The 22955-nt window shown below is 36.1% G+C and overlaps 36 non-coding genes across 36 annotated transcripts; 18 read left to right on the top strand and 18 right to left on the bottom strand.

Annotated features, from left to right (window-relative positions):
- Positions 1–24: 24 nt before the first annotated feature.
- TRNAM-CAU (transfer RNA methionine (anticodon CAU)) lies at positions 25–97 on the bottom strand. Its single transcript has one exon. It is a non-coding gene; the product is annotated as a tRNA-Met (tRNA).
- Positions 98–214: 117 nt separating this feature from the next.
- TRNAE-UUC (transfer RNA glutamic acid (anticodon UUC)) lies at positions 215–286 on the top strand. The gene has a single exon. It is a non-coding gene; the product is annotated as a tRNA-Glu (tRNA).
- A 1252-nt stretch (positions 287–1538) lies between these two features.
- On the bottom strand, positions 1539–1611 carry TRNAM-CAU (transfer RNA methionine (anticodon CAU)). The gene has a single exon. It is a non-coding gene; the product is annotated as a tRNA-Met (tRNA).
- Positions 1612–1728: 117 nt separating this feature from the next.
- On the top strand, positions 1729–1800 carry TRNAE-UUC (transfer RNA glutamic acid (anticodon UUC)). Its single transcript has one exon. It is a non-coding gene; the product is annotated as a tRNA-Glu (tRNA).
- Positions 1801–2703: 903 nt separating this feature from the next.
- On the bottom strand, positions 2704–2776 carry TRNAM-CAU (transfer RNA methionine (anticodon CAU)). The gene has a single exon. It is a non-coding gene; the product is annotated as a tRNA-Met (tRNA).
- A 117-nt stretch (positions 2777–2893) lies between these two features.
- TRNAE-UUC (transfer RNA glutamic acid (anticodon UUC)) lies at positions 2894–2965 on the top strand. The gene has a single exon. It is a non-coding gene; the product is annotated as a tRNA-Glu (tRNA).
- Positions 2966–4217: 1252 nt separating this feature from the next.
- On the bottom strand, positions 4218–4290 carry TRNAM-CAU (transfer RNA methionine (anticodon CAU)). The gene has a single exon. It is a non-coding gene; the product is annotated as a tRNA-Met (tRNA).
- Positions 4291–4407: 117 nt separating this feature from the next.
- TRNAE-UUC (transfer RNA glutamic acid (anticodon UUC)) lies at positions 4408–4479 on the top strand. Its single transcript has one exon. It is a non-coding gene; the product is annotated as a tRNA-Glu (tRNA).
- Positions 4480–5382: 903 nt separating this feature from the next.
- On the bottom strand, positions 5383–5455 carry TRNAM-CAU (transfer RNA methionine (anticodon CAU)). Its single transcript has one exon. It is a non-coding gene; the product is annotated as a tRNA-Met (tRNA).
- Positions 5456–5572: 117 nt separating this feature from the next.
- On the top strand, positions 5573–5644 carry TRNAE-UUC (transfer RNA glutamic acid (anticodon UUC)). Its single transcript has one exon. It is a non-coding gene; the product is annotated as a tRNA-Glu (tRNA).
- A 903-nt stretch (positions 5645–6547) lies between these two features.
- TRNAM-CAU (transfer RNA methionine (anticodon CAU)) lies at positions 6548–6620 on the bottom strand. The gene has a single exon. It is a non-coding gene; the product is annotated as a tRNA-Met (tRNA).
- Positions 6621–6737: 117 nt separating this feature from the next.
- Positions 6738–6809, top strand: TRNAE-UUC (transfer RNA glutamic acid (anticodon UUC)). The gene has a single exon. It is a non-coding gene; the product is annotated as a tRNA-Glu (tRNA).
- A 903-nt stretch (positions 6810–7712) lies between these two features.
- TRNAM-CAU (transfer RNA methionine (anticodon CAU)) lies at positions 7713–7785 on the bottom strand. Its single transcript has one exon. It is a non-coding gene; the product is annotated as a tRNA-Met (tRNA).
- Positions 7786–7902: 117 nt separating this feature from the next.
- TRNAE-UUC (transfer RNA glutamic acid (anticodon UUC)) lies at positions 7903–7974 on the top strand. The gene has a single exon. It is a non-coding gene; the product is annotated as a tRNA-Glu (tRNA).
- Positions 7975–8877: 903 nt separating this feature from the next.
- TRNAM-CAU (transfer RNA methionine (anticodon CAU)) lies at positions 8878–8950 on the bottom strand. Its single transcript has one exon. It is a non-coding gene; the product is annotated as a tRNA-Met (tRNA).
- A 117-nt stretch (positions 8951–9067) lies between these two features.
- On the top strand, positions 9068–9139 carry TRNAE-UUC (transfer RNA glutamic acid (anticodon UUC)). Its single transcript has one exon. It is a non-coding gene; the product is annotated as a tRNA-Glu (tRNA).
- A 1253-nt stretch (positions 9140–10392) lies between these two features.
- Positions 10393–10465, bottom strand: TRNAM-CAU (transfer RNA methionine (anticodon CAU)). The gene has a single exon. It is a non-coding gene; the product is annotated as a tRNA-Met (tRNA).
- Positions 10466–10582: 117 nt separating this feature from the next.
- TRNAE-UUC (transfer RNA glutamic acid (anticodon UUC)) lies at positions 10583–10654 on the top strand. Its single transcript has one exon. It is a non-coding gene; the product is annotated as a tRNA-Glu (tRNA).
- Positions 10655–11557: 903 nt separating this feature from the next.
- TRNAM-CAU (transfer RNA methionine (anticodon CAU)) lies at positions 11558–11630 on the bottom strand. The gene has a single exon. It is a non-coding gene; the product is annotated as a tRNA-Met (tRNA).
- Positions 11631–11747: 117 nt separating this feature from the next.
- On the top strand, positions 11748–11819 carry TRNAE-UUC (transfer RNA glutamic acid (anticodon UUC)). Its single transcript has one exon. It is a non-coding gene; the product is annotated as a tRNA-Glu (tRNA).
- Positions 11820–13072: 1253 nt separating this feature from the next.
- TRNAM-CAU (transfer RNA methionine (anticodon CAU)) lies at positions 13073–13145 on the bottom strand. The gene has a single exon. It is a non-coding gene; the product is annotated as a tRNA-Met (tRNA).
- A 117-nt stretch (positions 13146–13262) lies between these two features.
- Positions 13263–13334, top strand: TRNAE-UUC (transfer RNA glutamic acid (anticodon UUC)). Its single transcript has one exon. It is a non-coding gene; the product is annotated as a tRNA-Glu (tRNA).
- A 903-nt stretch (positions 13335–14237) lies between these two features.
- On the bottom strand, positions 14238–14310 carry TRNAM-CAU (transfer RNA methionine (anticodon CAU)). Its single transcript has one exon. It is a non-coding gene; the product is annotated as a tRNA-Met (tRNA).
- A 117-nt stretch (positions 14311–14427) lies between these two features.
- Positions 14428–14499, top strand: TRNAE-UUC (transfer RNA glutamic acid (anticodon UUC)). Its single transcript has one exon. It is a non-coding gene; the product is annotated as a tRNA-Glu (tRNA).
- Positions 14500–15751: 1252 nt separating this feature from the next.
- Positions 15752–15824, bottom strand: TRNAM-CAU (transfer RNA methionine (anticodon CAU)). The gene has a single exon. It is a non-coding gene; the product is annotated as a tRNA-Met (tRNA).
- A 117-nt stretch (positions 15825–15941) lies between these two features.
- TRNAE-UUC (transfer RNA glutamic acid (anticodon UUC)) lies at positions 15942–16013 on the top strand. Its single transcript has one exon. It is a non-coding gene; the product is annotated as a tRNA-Glu (tRNA).
- A 903-nt stretch (positions 16014–16916) lies between these two features.
- Positions 16917–16989, bottom strand: TRNAM-CAU (transfer RNA methionine (anticodon CAU)). Its single transcript has one exon. It is a non-coding gene; the product is annotated as a tRNA-Met (tRNA).
- A 117-nt stretch (positions 16990–17106) lies between these two features.
- Positions 17107–17178, top strand: TRNAE-UUC (transfer RNA glutamic acid (anticodon UUC)). The gene has a single exon. It is a non-coding gene; the product is annotated as a tRNA-Glu (tRNA).
- A 1253-nt stretch (positions 17179–18431) lies between these two features.
- Positions 18432–18504, bottom strand: TRNAM-CAU (transfer RNA methionine (anticodon CAU)). The gene has a single exon. It is a non-coding gene; the product is annotated as a tRNA-Met (tRNA).
- Positions 18505–18621: 117 nt separating this feature from the next.
- TRNAE-UUC (transfer RNA glutamic acid (anticodon UUC)) lies at positions 18622–18693 on the top strand. Its single transcript has one exon. It is a non-coding gene; the product is annotated as a tRNA-Glu (tRNA).
- Positions 18694–19596: 903 nt separating this feature from the next.
- Positions 19597–19669, bottom strand: TRNAM-CAU (transfer RNA methionine (anticodon CAU)). The gene has a single exon. It is a non-coding gene; the product is annotated as a tRNA-Met (tRNA).
- Positions 19670–19786: 117 nt separating this feature from the next.
- Positions 19787–19858, top strand: TRNAE-UUC (transfer RNA glutamic acid (anticodon UUC)). The gene has a single exon. It is a non-coding gene; the product is annotated as a tRNA-Glu (tRNA).
- Positions 19859–21111: 1253 nt separating this feature from the next.
- TRNAM-CAU (transfer RNA methionine (anticodon CAU)) lies at positions 21112–21184 on the bottom strand. Its single transcript has one exon. It is a non-coding gene; the product is annotated as a tRNA-Met (tRNA).
- A 117-nt stretch (positions 21185–21301) lies between these two features.
- On the top strand, positions 21302–21373 carry TRNAE-UUC (transfer RNA glutamic acid (anticodon UUC)). The gene has a single exon. It is a non-coding gene; the product is annotated as a tRNA-Glu (tRNA).
- A 903-nt stretch (positions 21374–22276) lies between these two features.
- Positions 22277–22349, bottom strand: TRNAM-CAU (transfer RNA methionine (anticodon CAU)). The gene has a single exon. It is a non-coding gene; the product is annotated as a tRNA-Met (tRNA).
- Positions 22350–22466: 117 nt separating this feature from the next.
- TRNAE-UUC (transfer RNA glutamic acid (anticodon UUC)) lies at positions 22467–22538 on the top strand. The gene has a single exon. It is a non-coding gene; the product is annotated as a tRNA-Glu (tRNA).
- The last annotated feature ends 417 nt before the right edge of the window (positions 22539–22955 follow it).

A 22955-nucleotide genomic window follows, 5' to 3' on the forward strand; every position in this document is an offset into this window, starting at 1 on the left:
TCTCAAAACAAACATCAATAAAAATGCCCTGTGTGAGGATTGAACTCACGACCTTCAGATTATGAGACTGACGCGCTACCTACTGCGCTAACAAGGCTCCTGCCTTATTTACTTCATTTTTGAAATGGTGGGATTATTTTTGTTTAACAAAATAATGTCAGTGAAATGTTTTTTTTTATATTATATGAAACAGTGAAGGACGCAATCGACATCTTCCCATATGGTCTAGCGGTTAGGATTCCTGGTTTTCACCCAGGCGGCCCGGGTTCGACTCCCGGTATGGGAATACAACCTTATTGCTGTTTTAAGACAGATTCAAAAACAGAGGACCAAAAGATAATAATTGCAGCCAAGTGTTTCCTTCTGTCTGATTGGTACCTGATGTGGTCCCAATTGCACATGTGTGTTGCTTCTTCCAGTTATGACAATATTTATGCCATTATCATTTGTCTTTAACTGAAGACAGGTAAAATTTAAGATGTCCTGAATCTTTGTGAGAAATGGAATTGTGGCTCTTTGATTGCATTGCAAAGCTCTGAGGGAATAAAATCACAAAGAAGACTAGAACAATGCCTTGTGCTCCACTTTCTTCTGTATTGATTCCAATTCTGAGAAATAAATTATCACAATTCCCACTATTCTTGCTCTGAAATCATTCAGAAATAAACAAAAGATTGAGGGCACATGTCATCTTAGAAACAGAAAACTCCACCAATTCTTAGAGGAAAAATTTCCAAATGTTCTATCAATATTGTAAGTAACAGAATAGAGGTTGGAGATTGCAATGTACCTCTATCAGGGCAAAAAGCATGAAACACAAAATAAAAAATTGTTGTAAATGTGATAAGTGATTTGAACACACCTTTGCCATTAATTAAGGTCTAAAATCCATTGGCGGTAAGATTTCTGAGGACAAAGTTTTGACTATGACCATGAAAAATGATTTCTATTAACTATTTTATATAAATAGGGTCCATCTTGGACAAATTATTTGATATCTTTTCTGATATTGCTGGTCTGAAATCTATTAGTGGTCACGTGAGTTATGAAAGCTTATTTTGAAAAAAAAAAAACAGAATACTCCACTCAACAAGAAAGGTAAAATTTGAATGCAGTCAAGTTTGTTAGACAAAGTGCTGCATCTCTTATGGAGCGTACACACGGTCAGATTTGTCAGACTTGTCAGATTTGTCAGATGAACGACTGAACGACTAAACGATTTGAACGATTTGACCAAAGTTTTGAACGATTTGAACGATTTGAACGATTGAACGATTTTTGACTGCATTAAAATGAATGGAATCGTCCAAGTCTGACTGCAAACCCATCAGATGTCAGATATCGTTATCTGACAAACGGGAACGCGCATCGTTGATCGTCCATCGTTCAGGCATGTCAGATATGAACGATTTTCCTTCAGATATGAACGACTGAACGATTTTTAAATCGTTATCGTCCATATCTGAAGAAAAAATCTGATCGTGTGTATGCACCATTAGATTGCAATGCCATGCTCTCAAAACAAACATCAATAAAAATGCCCTGTGTGAGGATTGAACTCACGACCTTCAGATTATGAGACTGACGTGCTACCTACTGCGCTAACAAGGCTCCTGCCTTATTTACTTCATTTTTGAAATGGTGGGATTATTTTTGTTTAACAAAATAATGTCAGTGAAATGTTTTTTTTTATATTATATGAAACAGTGAAGGACGCAATCGACATCTTCCCATATGGTCTAGCGGTTAGGATTCCTGGTTTTCACCCAGGCGGCCCGGGTTCGACTCCCGGTATGGGAATACAACCTTATTGCTGTTTTAAGACAGATTCAAAAACAGAGGACCAAAAGATAATAATTGCAGCCAAGTGTTTCCTTCTGTCTGATTGGTACCTGATGTGGTCCCAATTGCACATGTGTGTTGCTTCTTCCAGTTATGACAATATTTATGCCATTATCATTTGTCTTTAACTGAAGACAGGTAAAATTTAAGATGTCCTGAATCTTTGTGAGAAATGGAATTGTGGCTCTTTGATTGCATTGCAAAGCTCTGAGGGAATAAAATCACAAAGAAGACTAGAACAATGCCTTGTGCTCCACTTTCTTCTGTATTGATTCCAATTCTGAGAAATAAATTATCACAATTCCCACTATTCTTGCTCTGAAATCATTCAGAAATAAACAAAAGATTGAGGGCACATGTCATCTTAGAAACAGAAAACTCCACCAATTCTTAGAGGAAAAATTTCCAAATGTTCTATCAATATTGTAAGTAACAGAATAGAGGCTTGGAGATTGCAATGTACCTCTATCAGGGCAAAAAGCATGAAACACAAAATAAAAAATTGTTGTAAATGTGATAAGTGATTTGAACACACCTTTGCCATTAATTAAGGTCTAAAATCCATTGGCGGTAAGATTTCTGAGGACAAAGTTTTGACTATGACCATGAAAAATGATTTCTATTAACTATTTTATATAAATAGGGTCCATCTTGGACAAATTATTTGATATCTTTTCTGATATTGCTGGTCTGAAATCTATTAGTGGTCACGTGAGTTATGAAAGCTTATTTTGAAAAAAAAAAAGCAGAATACTCCACTCAACAAGAAAGGTAAAATTTGAATGCAGTCAAGTTTGTTAGACAAAGTGCTGCATCTCTTAGATTGCAATGCCATGCTCTCAAAACAAACATCAATAAAAATGCCCTGTGTGAGGATTGAACTCACGACCTTCAGATTATGAGACTGACGCGCTACCTACTGCGCTAACAAGGCTCCTGCCTTATTTACTTCATTTTTGAAATGGTGGGATTATTTTTGTTTAACAAAATAATGTCAGTGAAATGTTTTTTTTTATATTATATGAAACAGTGAAGGACGCAATCGACATCTTCCCATATGGTCTAGCGGTTAGGATTCCTGGTTTTCACCCAGGCGGCCCGGGTTCGACTCCCGGTATGGGAATACAACCTTATTGCTGTTTTAAGACAGATTCAAAAACAGAGGACCAAAAGATAATAATTGCAGCCAAGTGTTTCCTTCTGTCTGATTGGTACCTGATGTGGTCCCAATTGCACATGTGTGTTGCTTCTTCCAGTTATGACAATATTTATGCCATTATCATTTGTCTTTAACTGAAGACAGGTAAAATTTAAGATGTCCTGAATCTTTGTGAGAAATGGAATTGTGGCTCTTTGATTGCATTGCAAAGCTCTGAGGGAATAAAATCACAAAGAAGACTAGAACAATGCCTTGTGCTCCACTTTCTTCTGTATTGATTCCAATTCTGAGAAATAAATTATCACAATTCCCACTATTCTTGCTCTGAAATCATTCAGAAATAAACAAAAGATTGAGGGCACATGTCATCTTAGAAACAGAAAACTCCACCAATTCTTAGAGGAAAAATTTCCAAATGTTCTATCAATATTGTAAGTAACAGAATAGAGGTTGGAGATTGCAATGTACCTCTATCAGGGCAAAAAGCATGAAACACAAAATAAAAAATTGTTGTAAATGTGATAAGTGATTTGAACACACCTTTGCCATTAATTAAGGTCTAAAATCCATTGGCGGTAAGATTTCTGAGGACAAAGTTTTGACTATGACCATGAAAAATGATTTCTATTAACTATTTTATATAAATAGGGTCCATCTTGGACAAATTATTTGATATCTTTTCTGATATTGCTGGTCTGAAATCTATTAGTGGTCACGTGAGTTATGAAAGCTTATTTTGAAAAAAAAAAAACAGAATACTCCACTCAACAAGAAAGGTAAAATTTGAATGCAGTCAAGTTTGTTAGACAAAGTGCTGCATCTCTTATGGAGCGTACACACGGTCAGATTTGTCAGACTTGTCAGATTTGTCAGATGAACGACTGAACGACTAAACGATTTGAACGATTTGACCAAAGTTTTGAACGATTTGAACGATTTGAACGATTGAACGATTTTTGACTGCATTAAAATGAATGGAATCGTCCAAGTCTGACTGCAAACCCATCAGATGTCAGATATCGTTATCTGACAAACGGGAACGCGCATCGTTGATCGTCCATCGTTCAGGCATGTCAGATATGAACGATTTTCCTTCAGATATGAACGACTGAACGATTTTTAAATCGTTATCGTCCATATCTGAAGAAAAAATCTGATCGTGTGTATGCACCATTAGATTGCAATGCCATGCTCTCAAAACAAACATCAATAAAAATGCCCTGTGTGAGGATTGAACTCACGACCTTCAGATTATGAGACTGACGTGCTACCTACTGCGCTAACAAGGCTCCTGCCTTATTTACTTCATTTTTGAAATGGTGGGATTATTTTTGTTTAACAAAATAATGTCAGTGAAATGTTTTTTTTTATATTATATGAAACAGTGAAGGACGCAATCGACATCTTCCCATATGGTCTAGCGGTTAGGATTCCTGGTTTTCACCCAGGCGGCCCGGGTTCGACTCCCGGTATGGGAATACAACCTTATTGCTGTTTTAAGACAGATTCAAAAACAGAGGACCAAAAGATAATAATTGCAGCCAAGTGTTTCCTTCTGTCTGATTGGTACCTGATGTGGTCCCAATTGCACATGTGTGTTGCTTCTTCCAGTTATGACAATATTTATGCCATTATCATTTGTCTTTAACTGAAGACAGGTAAAATTTAAGATGTCCTGAATCTTTGTGAGAAATGGAATTGTGGCTCTTTGATTGCATTGCAAAGCTCTGAGGGAATAAAATCACAAAGAAGACTAGAACAATGCCTTGTGCTCCACTTTCTTCTGTATTGATTCCAATTCTGAGAAATAAATTATCACAATTCCCACTATTCTTGCTCTGAAATCATTCAGAAATAAACAAAAGATTGAGGGCACATGTCATCTTAGAAACAGAAAACTCCACCAATTCTTAGAGGAAAAATTTCCAAATGTTCTATCAATATTGTAAGTAACAGAATAGAGGCTTGGAGATTGCAATGTACCTCTATCAGGGCAAAAAGCATGAAACACAAAATAAAAAATTGTTGTAAATGTGATAAGTGATTTGAACACACCTTTGCCATTAATTAAGGTCTAAAATCCATTGGCGGTAAGATTTCTGAGGACAAAGTTTTGACTATGACCATGAAAAATGATTTCTATTAACTATTTTATATAAATAGGGTCCATCTTGGACAAATTATTTGATATCTTTTCTGATATTGCTGGTCTGAAATCTATTAGTGGTCACGTGAGTTATGAAAGCTTATTTTGAAAAAAAAAAAGCAGAATACTCCACTCAACAAGAAAGGTAAAATTTGAATGCAGTCAAGTTTGTTAGACAAAGTGCTGCATCTCTTAGATTGCAATGCCATGCTCTCAAAACAAACATCAATAAAAATGCCCTGTGTGAGGATTGAACGCACGACCTTCAGATTATGAGACTGACGCGCTACCTACTGCGCTAACAAGGCTCCTGCCTTATTTACTTCATTTTTGAAATGGTGGGATTATTTTTGTTTAACAAAATAATGTCAGTGAAATGTTTTTTTTTATATTATATGAAACAGTGAAGGACGCAATCGACATCTTCCCATATGGTCTAGCGGTTAGGATTCCTGGTTTTCACCCAGGCGGCCCGGGTTCGACTCCCGGTATGGGAATACAACCCTATTTCTGTTTTAAGACAGATTCAAAAACAGAGGACCAAAAGATAATAATTGCAGCCAAGTGTTTCCTTCTGTCTGATTGGTACCTGATGTGGTCCCAATTGCACATGTGTGTTGCTTCTTCCAGTTATGACAATATTTATGCCATTATCATTTGTCTTTAACTGAAGACAGGTAAAATTTAAGATGTCCTGAATCTTTGTGAGAAATGGAATTGTGGCTCTTTGATTGCATTGCAAAGCTCTGAGGGAATAAAATCACAAAGAAGACTAGAACAATGCCTTGTGCTCCACTTTCTTCTGTATTGATTCCAATTCTGAGAAATAAATTATCACAATTCCCACTATTCTTGCTCTGAAATCATTCAGAAATAAACAAAAGATTGAGGGCACATGTCATCTTAGAAACAGAAAACTCCACCAATTCTTAGAGGAAAAATTTCCAAATGTTCTATCAATATTGTAAGTAACAGAATAGAGGCTTGGAGATTGCAATGTACCTCTATCAGGGCAAAAAGCATGAAACACAAAATAAAAAATTGTTGTAAATGTGATAAGTGATTTGAACACACCTTTGCCATTAATTAAGGTCTAAAATCCATTGGCGGTAAGATTTCTGAGGACAAAGTTTTGACTATGACCATGAAAAATGATTTCTATTAACTATTTTATATAAATAGGGTCCATCTTGGACAAATTATTTGATATCTTTTCTGATATTGCTGGTCTGAAATCTATTAGTGGTCACGTGAGTTATGAAAGCTTATTTTGAAAAAAAAAAAGCAGAATACTCCACTCAACAAGAAAGGTAAAATTTGAATGCAGTCAAGTTTGTTAGACAAAGTGCTGCATCTCTTAGATTGCAATGCCATGCTCTCAAAACAAACATCAATAAAAATGCCCTGTGTGAGGATTGAACTCACGACCTTCAGATTATGAGACTGACGCGCTACCTACTGCGCTAACAAGGCTCCTGCCTTATTTACTTCATTTTTGAAATGGTGGGATTATTTTTGTTTAACAAAATAATGTCAGTGAAATGTTTTTTTTTATATTATATGAAACAGTGAAGGACGCAATCGACATCTTCCCATATGGTCTAGCGGTTAGGATTCCTGGTTTTCACCCAGGCGGCCCGGGTTCGACTCCCGGTATGGGAATACAACCTTATTGCTGTTTTAAGACAGATTCAAAAACAGAGGACCAAAAGATAATAATTGCAGCCAAGTGTTTCCTTCTGTCTGATTGGTACCTGATGTGGTCCCAATTGCACATGTGTGTTGCTTCTTCCAGTTATGACAATATTTATGCCATTATCATTTGTCTTTAACTGAAGACAGGTAAAATTTAAGATGTCCTGAATCTTTGTGAGAAATGGAATTGTGGCTCTTTGATTGCATTGCAAAGCTCTGAGGGAATAAAATCACAAAGAAGACTAGAACAATGCCTTGTGCTCCACTTTCTTCTGTATTGATTCCAATTCTGAGAAATAAATTATCACAATTCCCACTATTCTTGCTCTGAAATCATTCAGAAATAAACAAAAGATTGAGGGCACATGTCATCTTAGAAACAGAAAACTCCACCAATTCTTAGAGGAAAAATTTCCAAATGTTCTATCAATATTGTAAGTAACAGAATAGAGGCTTGGAGATTGCAATGTACCTCTATCAGGGCAAAAAGCATGAAACACAAAATAAAAAATTGTTGTAAATGTGATAAGTGATTTGAACACACCTTTGCCATTAATTAAGGTCTAAAATCCATTGGCGGTAAGATTTCTGAGGACAAAGTTTTGACTATGACCATGAAAAATGATTTCTATTAACTATTTTATATAAATAGGGTCCATCTTGGACAAATTATTTGATATCTTTTCTGATATTGCTGGTCTGAAATCTATTAGTGGTCACGTGAGTTATGAAAGCTTATTTTGAAAAAAAAAAAGCAGAATACTCCACTCAACAAGAAAGGTAAAATTTGAATGCAGTCAAGTTTGTTAGACAAAGTGCTGCATCTCTTAGATTGCAATGCCATGCTCTCAAAACAAACATCAATAAAAATGCCCTGTGTGAGGATTGAACGCACGACCTTCAGATTATGAGACTGACGCGCTACCTACTGCGCTAACAAGGCTCCTGCCTTATTTACTTCATTTTTGAAATGGTGGGATTATTTTTGTTTAACAAAATAATGTCAGTGAAATGTTTTTTTTTATATTATATGAAACAGTGAAGGACGCAATCGACATCTTCCCATATGGTCTAGCGTTTAGGATTCCTGGTTTTCACCCAGGCGGCCCGGGTTCGACTCCCGGTATGGGAATACAACCCTATTTCTGTTTTAAGACAGATTCAAAAACAGAGGACCAAAAGATAATAATTGCAGCCAAGTGTTTCCTTCTGTCTGATTGGTACCTGATGTGGTCCCAATTGCACATGTGTGTTGCTTCTTCCAGTTATGACAATATTTATGCCATTATCATTTGTCTTTAACTGAAGACAGGTAAAATTTAAGATGTCCTGAATCTTTGTGAGAAATGGAATTGTGGCTCTTTGATTGCATTGCAAAGCTCTGAGGGAATAAAATCACAAAGAAGACTAGAACAATGCCTTGTGCTCCACTTTCTTCTGTATTGATTCCAATTCTGAGAAATAAATTATCACAATTCCCACTATTCTTGCTCTGAAATCATTCAGAAATAAACAAAAGATTGAGGGCACATGTCATCTTAGAAACAGAAAACTCCACCAATTCTTAGAGGAAAAATTTCCAAATGTTCTATCAATATTGTAAGTAACAGAATAGAGGCTTGGAGATTGCAATGTACCTCTATCAGGGCAAAAAGCATGAAACACAAAATAAAAAATTGTTGTAAATGTGATAAGTGATTTGAACACACCTTTGCCATTAATTAAGGTCTAAAATCCATTGGCGGTAAGATTTCTGAGGACAAAGTTTTGACTATGACCATGAAAAATGATTTCTATTAACTATTTTATATAAATAGGGTCCATCTTGGACAAATTATTTGATATCTTTTCTGATATTGCTGGTCTGAAATCTATTAGTGGTCACGTGAGTTATGAAAGCTTATTTTGAAAAAAAAAAAGCAGAATACTCCACTCAACAAGAAAGGTAAAATTTGAATGCAGTCAAGTTTGTTAGACAAAGTGCTGCATCTCTTAGATTGCAATGCCATGCTCTCAAAACAAACATCAATAAAAATGCCCTGTGTGAGGATTGAACTCACGACCTTCAGATTATGAGACTGACGCGCTACCTACTGCGCTAACAAGGCTCCTGCCTTATTTACTTCATTTTTGAAATGGTGGGATTATTTTTGTTTAACAAAATAATGTCAGTGAAATGTTTTTTTTTATATTATATGAAACAGTGAAGGACGCAATCGACATCTTCCCATATGGTCTAGCGGTTAGGATTCCTGGTTTTCACCCAGGCGGCCCGGGTTCGACTCCCGGTATGGGAATACAACCCTATTTCTGTTTTAAGACAGATTCAAAAACAGAGGACCAAAAGATAATAATTGCAGCCAAGTGTTTCCTTCTGTCTGATTGGTACCTGATGTGGTCCCAATTGCACATGTGTGTTGCTTCTTCCAGTTATGACAATATTTATGCCATTATCATTTGTCTTTAACTGAAGACAGGTAAAATTTAAGATGTCCTGAATCTTTGTGAGAAATGGAATTGTGGCTCTTTGATTGCATTGCAAAGCTCTGAGGGAATAAAATCACAAAGAAGACTAGAACAATGCCTTGTGCTCCACTTTCTTCTGTATTGATTCCAATTCTGAGAAATAAATTATCACAATTCCCACTATTCTTGCTCTGAAATCATTCAGAAATAAACAAAAGATTGAGGGCACATGTCATCTTAGAAACAGAAAACTCCACCAATTCTTAGAGGAAAAATTTCCAAATGTTCTATCAATATTGTAAGTAACAGAATAGAGGCTTGGAGATTGCAATGTACCTCTATCAGGGCAAAAAGCATGAAACACAAAATAAAAAATTGTTGTAAATGTGATAAGTGATTTGAACACACCTTTGCCATTAATTAAGGTCTAAAATCCATTGGCGGTAAGATTTCTGAGGACAAAGTTTTGACTATGACCATGAAAAATGATTTCTATTAACTATTTTATATAAATAGGGTCCATCTTGGACAAATTATTTGATATCTTTTCTGATATTGCTGGTCTGAAATCTATTAGTGGTCACGTGAGTTATGAAAGCTTATTTTGAAAAAAAAAAAACAGAATACTCCACTCAACAAGAAAGGTAAAATTTGAATGCAGTCAAGTTTGTTAGACAAAGTGCTGCATCTCTTATGGAGCGTACACACGGTCAGATTTGTCAGACTTGTCAGATTTGTCAGATGAACGACTGAACGACTAAACGATTTGAACGATTTGACCAAAGTTTTGAACGATTTGAACGATTTGAACGATTGAACGATTTTTGACTGCATTAAAATGAATGGAATCGTCCAAGTCTGACTGCAAACCCATCAGATGTCAGATATCGTTATCTGACAAACGGGAACGCGCATCGTTGATCGTCCATCGTTCAGGCATGTCAGATATGAACGATTTTCCTTCAGATATGAACGACTGAACGATTTTTAAATCGTTATCGTCCATATCTGAAGAAAAAATCTGATCGTGTGTATGCACCATTAGATTGCAATGCCATGCTCTCAAAACAAACATCAATAAAAATGCCCTGTGTGAGGATTGAACTCACGACCTTCAGATTATGAGACTGACGCGCTACCTACTGCGCTAACAAGGCTCCTGCCTTATTTACTTCATTTTTGAAATGGTGGGATTATTTTTGTTTAACAAAATAATGTCAGTGAAATGTTTTTTTTTATATTATATGAAACAGTGAAGGACGCAATCGACATCTTCCCATATGGTCTAGCGGTTAGGATTCCTGGTTTTCACCCAGGCGGCCTGGGTTCGACTCCCGGTATGGGAATACAACCCTATTTCTGTTTTAAGACAGATTCAAAAACAGAGGACCAAAAGATAATAATTGCAGCCAAGTGTTTCCTTCTGTCTGATTGGTACCTGATGTGGTCCCAATTGCACATGTGTGTTGCTTCTTCCAGTTATGACAATATTTATGCCATTATCATTTGTCTTTAACTGAAGACAGGTAAAATTTAAGATGTCCTGAATCTTTGTGAGAAATGGAATTGTGGCTCTTTGATTGCATTGCAAAGCTCTGAGGGAATAAAATCACAAAGAAGACTAGAACAATGCCTTGTGCTCCACTTTCTTCTGTATTGATTCCAATTCTGAGAAATAAATTATCACAATTCCCACTATTCTTGCTCTGAAATCATTCAGAAATAAACAAAAGATTGAGGGCACATGTCATCTTAGAAACAGAAAACTCCACCAATTCTTAGAGGAAAAATTTCCAAATGTTCTATCAATATTGTAAGTAACAGAATAGAGGCTTGGAGATTGCAATGTACCTCTATCAGGGCAAAAAGCATGAAACACAAAATAAAAAATTGTTGTAAATGTGATAAGTGATTTGAACACACCTTTGCCATTAATTAAGGTCTAAAATCCATTGGCGGTAAGATTTCTGAGGACAAAGTTTTGACTATGACCATGAAAAATGATTTCTATTAACTATTTTATATAAATAGGGTCCATCTTGGACAAATTATTTGATATCTTTTCTGATATTGCTGGTCTGAAATCTATTAGTGGTCACGTGAGTTATGAAAGCTTATTTTGAAAAAAAAAAAGCAGAATACTCCACTCAACAAGAAAGGTAAAATTTGAATGCAGTCAAGTTTGTTAGACAAAGTGCTGCATCTCTTAGATTGCAATGCCATGCTCTCAAAACAAACATCAATAAAAATGCCCTGTGTGAGGATTGAACTCACGACCTTCAGATTATGAGACTGACGCGCTACCTACTGCGCTAACAAGGCTCCTGCCTTATTTACTTCATTTTTGAAATGGTGGGATTATTTTTGTTTAACAAAATAATGTCAGTGAAATGTTTTTTTTTATATTATATGAAACAGTGAAGGACGCAATCGACATCTTCCCATATGGTCTAGCGGTTAGGATTCCTGGTTTTCACCCAGGCGGCCCGGGTTCGACTCCCGGTATGGGAATACAACCCTATTTCTGTTTTAAGACAGATTCAAAAACAGAGGACCAAAAGATAATAATTGCAGCCAAGTGTTTCCTTCTGTCTGATTGGTACCTGATGTGGTCCCAATTGCACATGTGTGTTGCTTCTTCCAGTTATGACAATATTTATGCCATTATCATTTGTCTTTAACTGAAGACAGGTAAAATTTAAGATGTCCTGAATCTTTGTGAGAAATGGAATTGTGGCTCTTTGATTGCATTGCAAAGCTCTGAGGGAATAAAATCACAAAGAAGACTAGAACAATGCCTTGTGCTCCACTTTCTTCTGTATTGATTCCAATTCTGAGAAATAAATTATCACAATTCCCACTATTCTTGCTCTGAAATCATTCAGAAATAAACAAAAGATTGAGGGCACATGTCATCTTAGAAACAGAAAACTCCACCAATTCTTAGAGGAAAAATTTCCAAATGTTCTATCAATATTGTAAGTAACAGAATAGAGGCTTGGAGATTGCAATGTACCTCTATCAGGGCAAAAAGCATGAAACACAAAATAAAAAATTGTTGTAAATGTGATAAGTGATTTGAACACACCTTTGCCATTAATTAAGGTCTAAAATCCATTGGCGGTAAGATTTCTGAGGACAAAGTTTTGACTATGACCATGAAAAATGATTTCTATTAACTATTTTATATAAATAGGGTCCATCTTGGACAAATTATTTGATATCTTTTCTGATATTGCTGGTCTGAAATCTATTAGTGGTCACGTGAGTTATGAAAGCTTATTTTGAAAAAAAAAAAACAGAATACTCCACTCAACAAGAAAGGTAAAATTTGAATGCAGTCAAGTTTGTTAGACAAAGTGCTGCATCTCTTATGGAGCGTACACACGGTCAGATTTGTCAGACTTGTCAGATTTGTCAGATGAACGACTGAACGACTAAACGATTTGAACGATTTGAACGATTTGACCAAAGTTTTGAACGATTTGAACGATTGAACGATTTTTGACTGCATTAAAATGAATGGAATCGTCCAAGTCTGACTGCAAACCCATCAGATGTCAGATATCGTTATCTGACAAACGGGAACGCGCATCGTTGATCGTCCATCGTTCAGGCATGTCAGATATGAACGATTTTCCTTCAGATATGAACGACTGAACGATTTTTAAATCGTTATCGTCCATATCTGAAGAAAAAATCTGATCGTGTGTATGCACCATTAGATTGCAATGCCATGCTCTCAAAACAAACATCAATAAAAATGCCCTGTGTGAGGATTGAACTCACGACCTTCAGATTATGAGACTGACGCGCTACCTACTGTGCTAACAAGGCTCCCGCCTTATTTACTTCATTTTTGACATGGTGGGATTATTTTTGTTTAACAAAATAATGTCAGTGAAATGTTTTTTTTTATATTATATGAAACAGTGAAGGACGCAATCGACATCTTCCCATATGGTCTAGCGGTTAGGATTCCTGGTTTTCACCCAGGCGGCCTGGGTTCGACTCCCGGTATGGGAATACAACCCTATTTCTGTTTTAAGACAGATTCAAAAACAGAGGACCAAAAGATAATAATTGCAGCCAAGTGTTTCCTTCTGTCTGATTGGTACCTGATGTGGTCCCAATTGCACATGTGTGTTGCTTCTTCCAGTTATGACAATATTTATGCCATTATCATTTGTCTTTAACTGAAGACAGGTAAAATTTAAGATGTCCTGAATCTTTGTGAGAAATGGAATTGTGGCTCTTTGATTGCATTGCAAAGCTCTGAGGGAATAAAATCACAAAGAAGACTAGAACAATGCCTTGTGCTCCACTTTCTTCTGTATTGATTCCAATTCTGAGAAATAAATTATCACAATTCCCACTATTCTTGCTCTGAAATCATTCAGAAATAAACAAAAGATTGAGGGCACATGTCATCTTAGAAACAGAAAACTCCACCAATTCTTAGAGGAAAAATTTCCAAATGTTCTATCAATATTGTAAGTAACAGAATAGAGGCTTGGAGATTGCAATGTACCTCTATCAGGGCAAAAAGCATGAAACACAAAATAAAAAATTGTTGTAAATGTGATAAGTGATTTGAACACACCTTTGCCATTAATTAAGGTCTAAAATCCATTGGCGGTAAGATTTCTGAGGACAAAGTTTTGACTATGACCATGAAAAATGATTTCTATTAACTATTTTATATAAATAGGGTCCATCTTGGACAAATTATTTGATATCTTTTCTGATATTGCTGGTCTGAAATCTATTAGTGGTCACGTGAGTTATGAAAGCTTATTTTGAAAAAAAAAAAGCAGAATACTCCACTCAACAAGAAAGGTAAAATTTGAATGCAGTCAAGTTTGTTAGACAAAGTGCTGCATCTCTTAGATTGCAATGCCATGCTCTCAAAACAAACATCAATAAAAATGCCCTGTGTGAGGATTGAACTCACGACCTTCAGATTATGAGACTGACGCGCTACCTACTGCGCTAACAAGGCTCCTGCCTTATTTACTTCATTTTTGAAATGGTGGGATTATTTTTGTTTAACAAAATAATGTCAGTGAAATGTTTTTTTTTATATTATATGAAACAGTGAAGGACGCAATCGACATCTTCCCATATGGTCTAGCGGTTAGGATTCCTGGTTTTCACCCAGGCGGCCCGGGTTCGACTCCCGGTATGGGAATACAACCTTATTGCTGTTTTAAGACAGATTCAAAAACAGAGGACCAAAAGATAATAATTGCAGCCAAGTGTTTCCTTCTGTCTGATTGGTACCTGATGTGGTCCCAATTGCACATGTGTGTTGCTTCTTCCAGTTATGACAATATTTATGCCATTATCATTTGTCTTTAACTGAAGACAGGTAAAATTTAAGATGTCCTGAATCTTTGTGAGAAATGGAATTGTGGCTCTTTGATTGCATTGCAAAGCTCTGAGGGAATAAAATCACAAAGAAGACTAGAACAATGCCTTGTGCTCCACTTTCTTCTGTATTGATTCCAATTCTGAGAAATAAATTATCACAATTCCCACTATTCTTGCTCTGAAATCATTCAGAAATAAACAAAAGATTGAGGGCACATGTCATCTTAGAAACAGAAAACTCCACCAATTCTTAGAGGAAAAATTTCCAAATGTTCTATCAATATTGTAAGTAACAGAATAGAGGTTGGAGATTGCAATGTACCTCTATCAGGGCAAAAAGCATGAAACACAAAATAAAAAATTGTTGTAAATGTGATAAGTGATTTGAACACACCTTTGCCATTAATTAAGGTCTAAAATCCATTGGCGGTAAGATTTCTGAGGACAAAGTTTTGACTATGACCATGAAAAATGATTTCTATTAACTATTTTATATAAATAGGGTCCATCTTGGACAAATTATTTGATATCTTTTCTGATATTGCTGGTCTGAAATCTATTAGTGGTCACGTGAGTTATGAAAGCTTATTTTGAAAAAAAAAAAACAGAATACTCCACTCAACAAGAAAGGTAAAATTTGAATGCAGTCAAGTTTGTTAGACAAAGTGCTGCATCTCTTATGGAGCGTACACACGGTCAGATTTGTCAGACTTGTCAGATTTGTCAGATGAACGACTGAACGACTAAACGATTTGAACGATTTGAACGATTTGACCAAAGTTTTGAACGATTTGAACGATTGAACGATTTTTGACTGCATTAAAATGAATGGAATCGTCCAAGTCTGACTGCAAACCCATCAGATGTCAGATATCGTTATCTGACAAACGGGAACGCGCATCGTTGATCGTCCATCGTTCAGGCATGTCAGATATGAACGATTTTCCTTCAGATATGAACGACTGAACGATTTTTAAATCGTTATCGTCCATATCTGAAGAAAAAATCTGATCGTGTGTATGCACCATTAGATTGCAATGCCATGCTCTCAAAACAAACATCAATAAAAATGCCCTGTGTGAGGATTGAACTCACGACCTTCAGATTATGAGACTGACGCGCTACCTACTGTGCTAACAAGGCTCCCGCCTTATTTACTTCATTTTTGACATGGTGGGATTATTTTTGTTTAACAAAATAATGTCAGTGAAATGTTTTTTTTTATATTATATGAAACAGTGAAGGACGCAATCGACATCTTCCCATATGGTCTAGCGGTTAGGATTCCTGGTTTTCACCCAGGCGGCCTGGGTTCGACTCCCGGTATGGGAATACAACCCTATTTCTGTTTTAAGACAGATTCAAAAACAGAGGACCAAAAGATAATAATTGCAGCCAAGTGTTTCCTTCTGTCTGATTGGTACCTGATGTGGTCCCAATTGCACATGTGTGTTGCTTCTTCCAGTTATGACAATATTTATGCCATTATCATTTGTCTTTAACTGAAGACAGGTAAAATTTAAGATGTCCTGAATCTTTGTGAGAAATGGAATTGTGGCTCTTTGATTGCATTGCAAAGCTCTGAGGGAATAAAATCACAAAGAAGACTAGAACAATGCCTTGTGCTCCACTTTCTTCTGTATTGATTCCAATTCTGAGAAATAAATTATCACAATTCCCACTATTCTTGCTCTGAAATCATTCAGAAATAAACAAAAGATTGAGGGCACATGTCATCTTAGAAACAGAAAACTCCACCAATTCTTAGAGGAAAAATTTCCAAATGTTCTATCAATATTGTAAGTAACAGAATAGAGGCTTGGAGATTGCAATGTACCTCTATCAGGGCAAAAAGCATGAAACACAAAATAAAAAATTGTTGTAAATGTGATAAGTGATTTGAACACACCTTTGCCATTAATTAAGGTCTAAAATCCATTGGCGGTAAGATTTCTGAGGACAAAGTTTTGACTATGACCATGAAAAATGATTTCTATTAACTATTTTATATAAATAGGGTCCATCTTGGACAAATTATTTGATATCTTTTCTGATATTGCTGGTCTGAAATCTATTAGTGGTCACGTGAGTTATGAAAGCTTATTTTGAAAAAAAAAAAGCAGAATACTCCACTCAACAAGAAAGGTAAAATTTGAATGCAGTCAAGTTTGTTAGACAAAGTGCTGCATCTCTTAGATTGCAATGCCATGCTCTCAAAACAAACATCAATAAAAATGCCCTGTGTGAGGATTGAACTCACGACCTTCAGATTATGAGACTGACGCGCTACCTACTGCGCTAACAAGGCTCCTGCCTTATTTACTTCATTTTTGAAATGGTGGGATTATTTTTGTTTAACAAAATAATGTCAGTGAAATGTTTTTTTTTATATTATATGAAACAGTGAAGGACGCAATCGACATCTTCCCATATGGTCTAGCGGTTAGGATTCCTGGTTTTCACCCAGGCGGCCCGGGTTCGACTCCCGGTATGGGAATACAACCCTATTTCTGTTTTAAGACAGATTCAAAAACAGAGGACCAAAAGATAATAATTGCAGCCAAGTGTTTCCTTCTGTCTGATTGGTACCTGATGTGGTCCCAATTGCACATGTGTGTTGCTTCTTCCAGTTATGACAATATTTATGCCATTATCATTTGTCTTTAACTGAAGACAGGTAAAATTTAAGATGTCCTGAATCTTTGTGAGAAATGGAATTGTGGCTCTTTGATTGCATTGCAAAGCTCTGAGGGAATAAAATCACAAAGAAGACTAGAACAATGCCTTGTGCTCCACTTTCTTCTGTATTGATTCCAATTCTGAGAAATAAATTATCACAATTCCCACTATTCTTGCTCTGAAATCATTCAGAAATAAACAAAAGATTGAGGGCACATGTCATCTTAGAAACAGAAAACTCCACCAATTCTTAGAGGAAAAATTTCCAAATGTTCTATCAATATTGTAAGTAACAGAATAGAGGCTTGGAGATTGCAATGTACCTCTATCAGGGCAAAAAGCATGAAACACAAAATAAAAAATTGTTGTAAATGTGATAAGTGATTTGAACACACCTTTGCCATTAATTAAGGTCTAAAATCCATTGGCGGTAAGATTTCTGAGGACAAAGTTTTGACTATGACCATGAAAAATGATTTCTATTAACTATTTTATATAAATAGGGTCCATCTTGGACAAATTATTTGATATCTTTTCTGATATTGCTGGTCTGAAATCTATTAGTGGTCACGTGAGTTATGAAAGCTTATTTTGAAAAAAAAAAAACAGAATACTCCACTCAACAAGAAAGGTAAAATTTGAATGCAGTCAAGTTTGTTAGACAAAGTGCTGCATCTCTTATGGAGCGTACACACGGTCAGATTTGTCAGACTTGTCAGATTTGTCAGATGAACGACTGAACGACTAAACGATTTGAACGATTTGACCAAAGTTTTGAACGATTTGAACGATTTGAACGATTGAACGATTTTTGACTGCATTAAAATGAATGGAATCGTCCAAGTCTGACTGCAAACCCATCAGATGTCAGATATCGTTATCTGACAAACGGGAACGCGCATCGTTGATCGTCCATCGTTCAGGCATGTCAGATATGAACGATTTTCCTTCAGATATGAACGACTGAACGATTTTTAAATCGTTATCGTCCATATCTGAAGAAAAAATCTGATCGTGTGTATGCACCATTAGATTGCAATGCCATGCTCTCAAAACAAACATCAATAAAAATGCCCTGTGTGAGGATTGAACTCACGACCTTCAGATTATGAGACTGACGCGCTACCTACTGCGCTAACAAGGCTCCTGCCTTATTTACTTCATTTTTGAAATGGTGGGATTATTTTTGTTTAACAAAATAATGTCAGTGAAATGTTTTTTTTTATATTATATGAAACAGTGAAGGACGCAATCGACATCTTCCCATATGGTCTAGCGGTTAGGATTCCTGGTTTTCACCCAGGCGGCCTGGGTTCGACTCCCGGTATGGGAATACAACCCTATTTCTGTTTTAAGACAGATTCAAAAACAGAGGACCAAAAGATAATAATTGCAGCCAAGTGTTTCCTTCTGTCTGATTGGTACCTGATGTGGTCCCAATTGCACATGTGTGTTGCTTCTTCCAGTTATGACAATATTTATGCCATTATCATTTGTCTTTAACTGAAGACAGGTAAAATTTAAGATGTCCTGAATCTTTGTGAGAAATGGAATTGTGGCTCTTTGATTGCATTGCAAAGCTCTGAGGGAATAAAATCACAAAGAAGACTAGAACAATGCCTTGTGCTCCACTTTCTTCTGTATTGATTCCAATTCTGAGAAATAAATTATCACAATTCCCACTATTCTTGCTCTGAAATCATTCAGAAATAAACAAAAGATTGAGGGCACATGTCATCTTAGAAACAGAAAACTCCACCAATTCTTAGAGGAAAAATTTCCAAATGTTCTATCAATATTGTAAGTAACAGAATAGAGGCTTGGAGATTGCAATGTACCTCTATCAGGGCAAAAAGCATGAAACACAAAATAAAAAATTGTTGTAAATGTGATAAGTGATTTGAACACACCTTTGCCATTAATTAAGGTCTAAAATCCATTGGCGGTAAGATTTCTGAGGACAAAGTTTTGACTATGACCATGAAAAATGATTTCTATTAACTATTTTATATAAATAGGGTCCATCTTGGACAAATTATTTGATATCTTTTCTGATATTGCTGGTCTGAAATCTATTAGTGGTCACGTGAGTTATGAAAGCTTATTTTGAAAAAAAAAAAGCAGAATACTCCACTCAACAAGAAAGGTAAAATTTGAATGCAGTCAAGTTTGTTAGACAAAGTGCTGCATCTCTTAGATTGCAATGCCATGCTCTCAAAACAAACATCAATAAAAATGCCCTGTGTGAGGATTGAACTCACGACCTTCAGATTATGAGACTGACGCGCTACCTACTGCGCTAACAAGGCTCCTGCCTTATTTACTTCATTTTTGAAATGGTGGGATTATTTTTGTTTAACAAAATAATGTCAGTGAAATGTTTTTTTTTATATTATATGAAACAGTGAAGGACGCAATCGACATCTTCCCATATGGTCTAGCGGTTAGGATTCCTGGTTTTCACCCAGGCGGCCCGGGTTCGACTCCCGGTATGGGAATACAACCCTATTTCTGTTTTAAGACAGATTCAAAAACAGAGGACCAAAAGATAATAATTGCAGCCAAGTGTTTCCTTCTGTCTGATTGGTACCTGATGTGGTCCCAATTGCACATGTGTGTTGCTTCTTCCAGTTATGACAATATTTATGCCATTATCATTTGTCTTTAACTGAAGACAGGTAAAATTTAAGATGTCCTGAATCTTTGTGAGAAATGGAATTGTGGCTCTTTGATTGCATTGCAAAGCTCTGAGGGAATAAAATCACAAAGAAGACTAGAACAATGCCTTGTGCTCCACTTTCTTCTGTATTGATTCCAATTCTGAGAAATAAATTATCACAATTCCCACTATTCTTGCTCTGAAATCATTCAGAAATAAACAAAAGATTGAGGGCACATGTCATCTTAGAAACAGAAAACTCCACCAATTCTTAGAGGAAAAATTTCCAAATGTTCTATCAATATTGTAAGTAACAGAATAGAGGCTTGGAGATTGCAATGTACCTCTATCAGGGCAAAAAGCATGAAACACAAAATAAAAAATTGTTGTAAATGTGATAAGTGATTTGAACACACCTTTGCCATTAATTAAGGTCTAAAATCCATTGGCGGTAAGATTTCTGAGGACAAAGTTTTGACTATGACCATGAAAAATGATTTCTATTAACTATTTTATATAAATAGGGTCCATCTTGGACAAATTATTTGATATCTTTTCTGATATTGCTGGTCTGAAATCTATTAGTGGTCACGTGAGTTATGAAAGCTTATTTTGAAAAAAAAAAAACAGAATACTCCACTCAACAAGAAAGGTAAAATTTGAATGCAGTCAAGTTTGTTAGACAAAGTGCTGCATCTCTTATGGAGCGTACACACGGTCAGATTTGTCAGACTTGTCAGATTTGTCAGATGAACGACTGAACGACTAAACGATTTGAACGATTTGAACGATTTGACCAAAGTTTTGAACGATTTGAACGATTGAACGATTTTTGACTGCATTAAAATGAATGGAATCGTCCAAGTCTGACTGCAAACCCATCAGATGTCAGATATCGTTATCTGACAAACGGGAACGCGCATCGTTGATCGTCCATCGTTCAGGCATGTCAGATATGAACGATTTTCCTTCAGATATGAACGACTGAACGATTTTTAAATCGTTATCGTCCATATCTGAAGAAAAAATCTGATCGTGTGTATGCACCATTAGATTGCAATGCCATGCTCTCAAAACAAACATCAATAAAAATGCCCTGTGTGAGGATTGAACTCACGACCTTCAGATTATGAGACTGACGCGCTACCTACTGCGCTAACAAGGCTCCTGCCTTATTTACTTCATTTTTGAAATGGTGGGATTATTTTTGTTTAACAAAATAATGTCAGTGAAATGTTTTTTTTTATATTATATGAAACAGTGAAGGACGCAATCGACATCTTCCCATATGGTCTAGCGGTTAGGATTCCTGGTTTTCACCCAGGCGGCCCGGGTTCGACTCCCGGTATGGGAATACAACCCTATTTCTGTTTTAAGACAGATTCAAAAACAGAGGACCAAAAGATAATAATTGCAGCCAAGTGTTTCCTTCTGTCTGATTGGTACCTGATGTGGTCCCAATTGCACATGTGTGTTGCTTCTTCCAGTTATGACAATATTTATGCCATTATCATTTGTCTTTAACTGAAGACAGGTAAAATTTAAGATGTCCTGAATCTTTGTGAGAAATGGAATTGTGGCTCTTTGATTGCATTGCAAAGCTCTGAGGGAATAAAATCACAAAGAAGACTAGAACAATGCCTTGTGCTCCACTTTCTTCTGTATTGATTCCAATTCTGAGAAATAAATTATCACAATTCCCACTATTCTTGCTCTGAAATCATTCAGAAATAAACAAAAGATTGAGGGCACATGTCATCTTAGAAACAGAAAACTCCACCAATTCTTAGAGGAAAAATTTCCAAATGTTCTATCAATATTGTAAGTAACAGAATAGAGGCTTGGAGATTGCAATGTACCTCTATCAGGGCAAAAAGCATGAAACACAAAATAAAAAATTGTTGTAAATGTGATAAGTGATTTGAACACACCTTTGCCATTAATTAAGGTCTAAAATCCATTGGCGGTAAGATTTCTGAGGACAAAGTTTTGACTATGACCATGAAAAATGATTTCTATTAACTATTTTATATAAATAGGGTCCATCTTGGACAAATTATTTGATATCTTTTCTGATATTGCTGGTCTGAAATCTATTAGTGGTCACGTGAGTTATGAAAGCTTATTTTGAAAAAAAAAAAGCAGAATACTCCACTCAACAAGAAAGGTAAAATTTGAATGCAGTCAAGTTTGTTAGACAAAGTGCTGCATCTCTTAGATTGCAATGCCATGCTCTCAAAACAAACATCAATAAAAATGCCCTGTGTGAGGATTGAACTCACGACCTTCAGATTATGAGACTGACGCGCTACCTACTGCGCTAACAAGGCTCCTGCCTTATTTACTTCATTTTTGAAATGGTGGGATTATTTTTGTTTAACAAAATAATGTCAGTGAAATGTTTTTTTTTATATTATATGAAACAGTGAAGGACGCAATCGACATCTTCCCATATGGTCTAGCGGTTAGGATTCCTGGTTTTCACCCAGGCGGCCCGGGTTCGACTCCCGGTATGGGAATACAACCCTATTTCTGTTTTAAGACAGATTCAAAAACAGAGGACCAAAAGATAATAATTGCAGCCAAGTGTTTCCTTCTGTCTGATTGGTACCTGATGTGGTCCCAATTGCACATGTGTGTTGCTTCTTCCAGTTATGACAATATTTATGCCATTATCATTTGTCTTTAACTGAAGACAGGTAAAATTTAAGATGTCCTGAATCTTTGTGAGAAATGGAATTGTGGCTCTTTGATTGCATTGCAAAGCTCTGAGGGAATAAAATCACAAAGAAGACTAGAACAATGCCTTGTGCTCCACTTTCTTCTGTATTGATTCCAATTCTGAGAAATAAATTATCACAATTCCCACTATTCTTGCTCTGAAATCATTCAGAAATAAACAAAAGATTGAGGGCACATGTCATCTTAGAAACAGA

Source organism: Taudactylus pleione, unplaced genomic scaffold (assembly GCF_031769625.1).
Source record: "Taudactylus pleione unplaced genomic scaffold, aTauple2 ptg000248l, whole genome shotgun sequence".
In the NCBI taxonomy this organism is placed as follows: domain Eukaryota; kingdom Metazoa; phylum Chordata; class Amphibia; order Anura; family Myobatrachidae; genus Taudactylus; species Taudactylus pleione.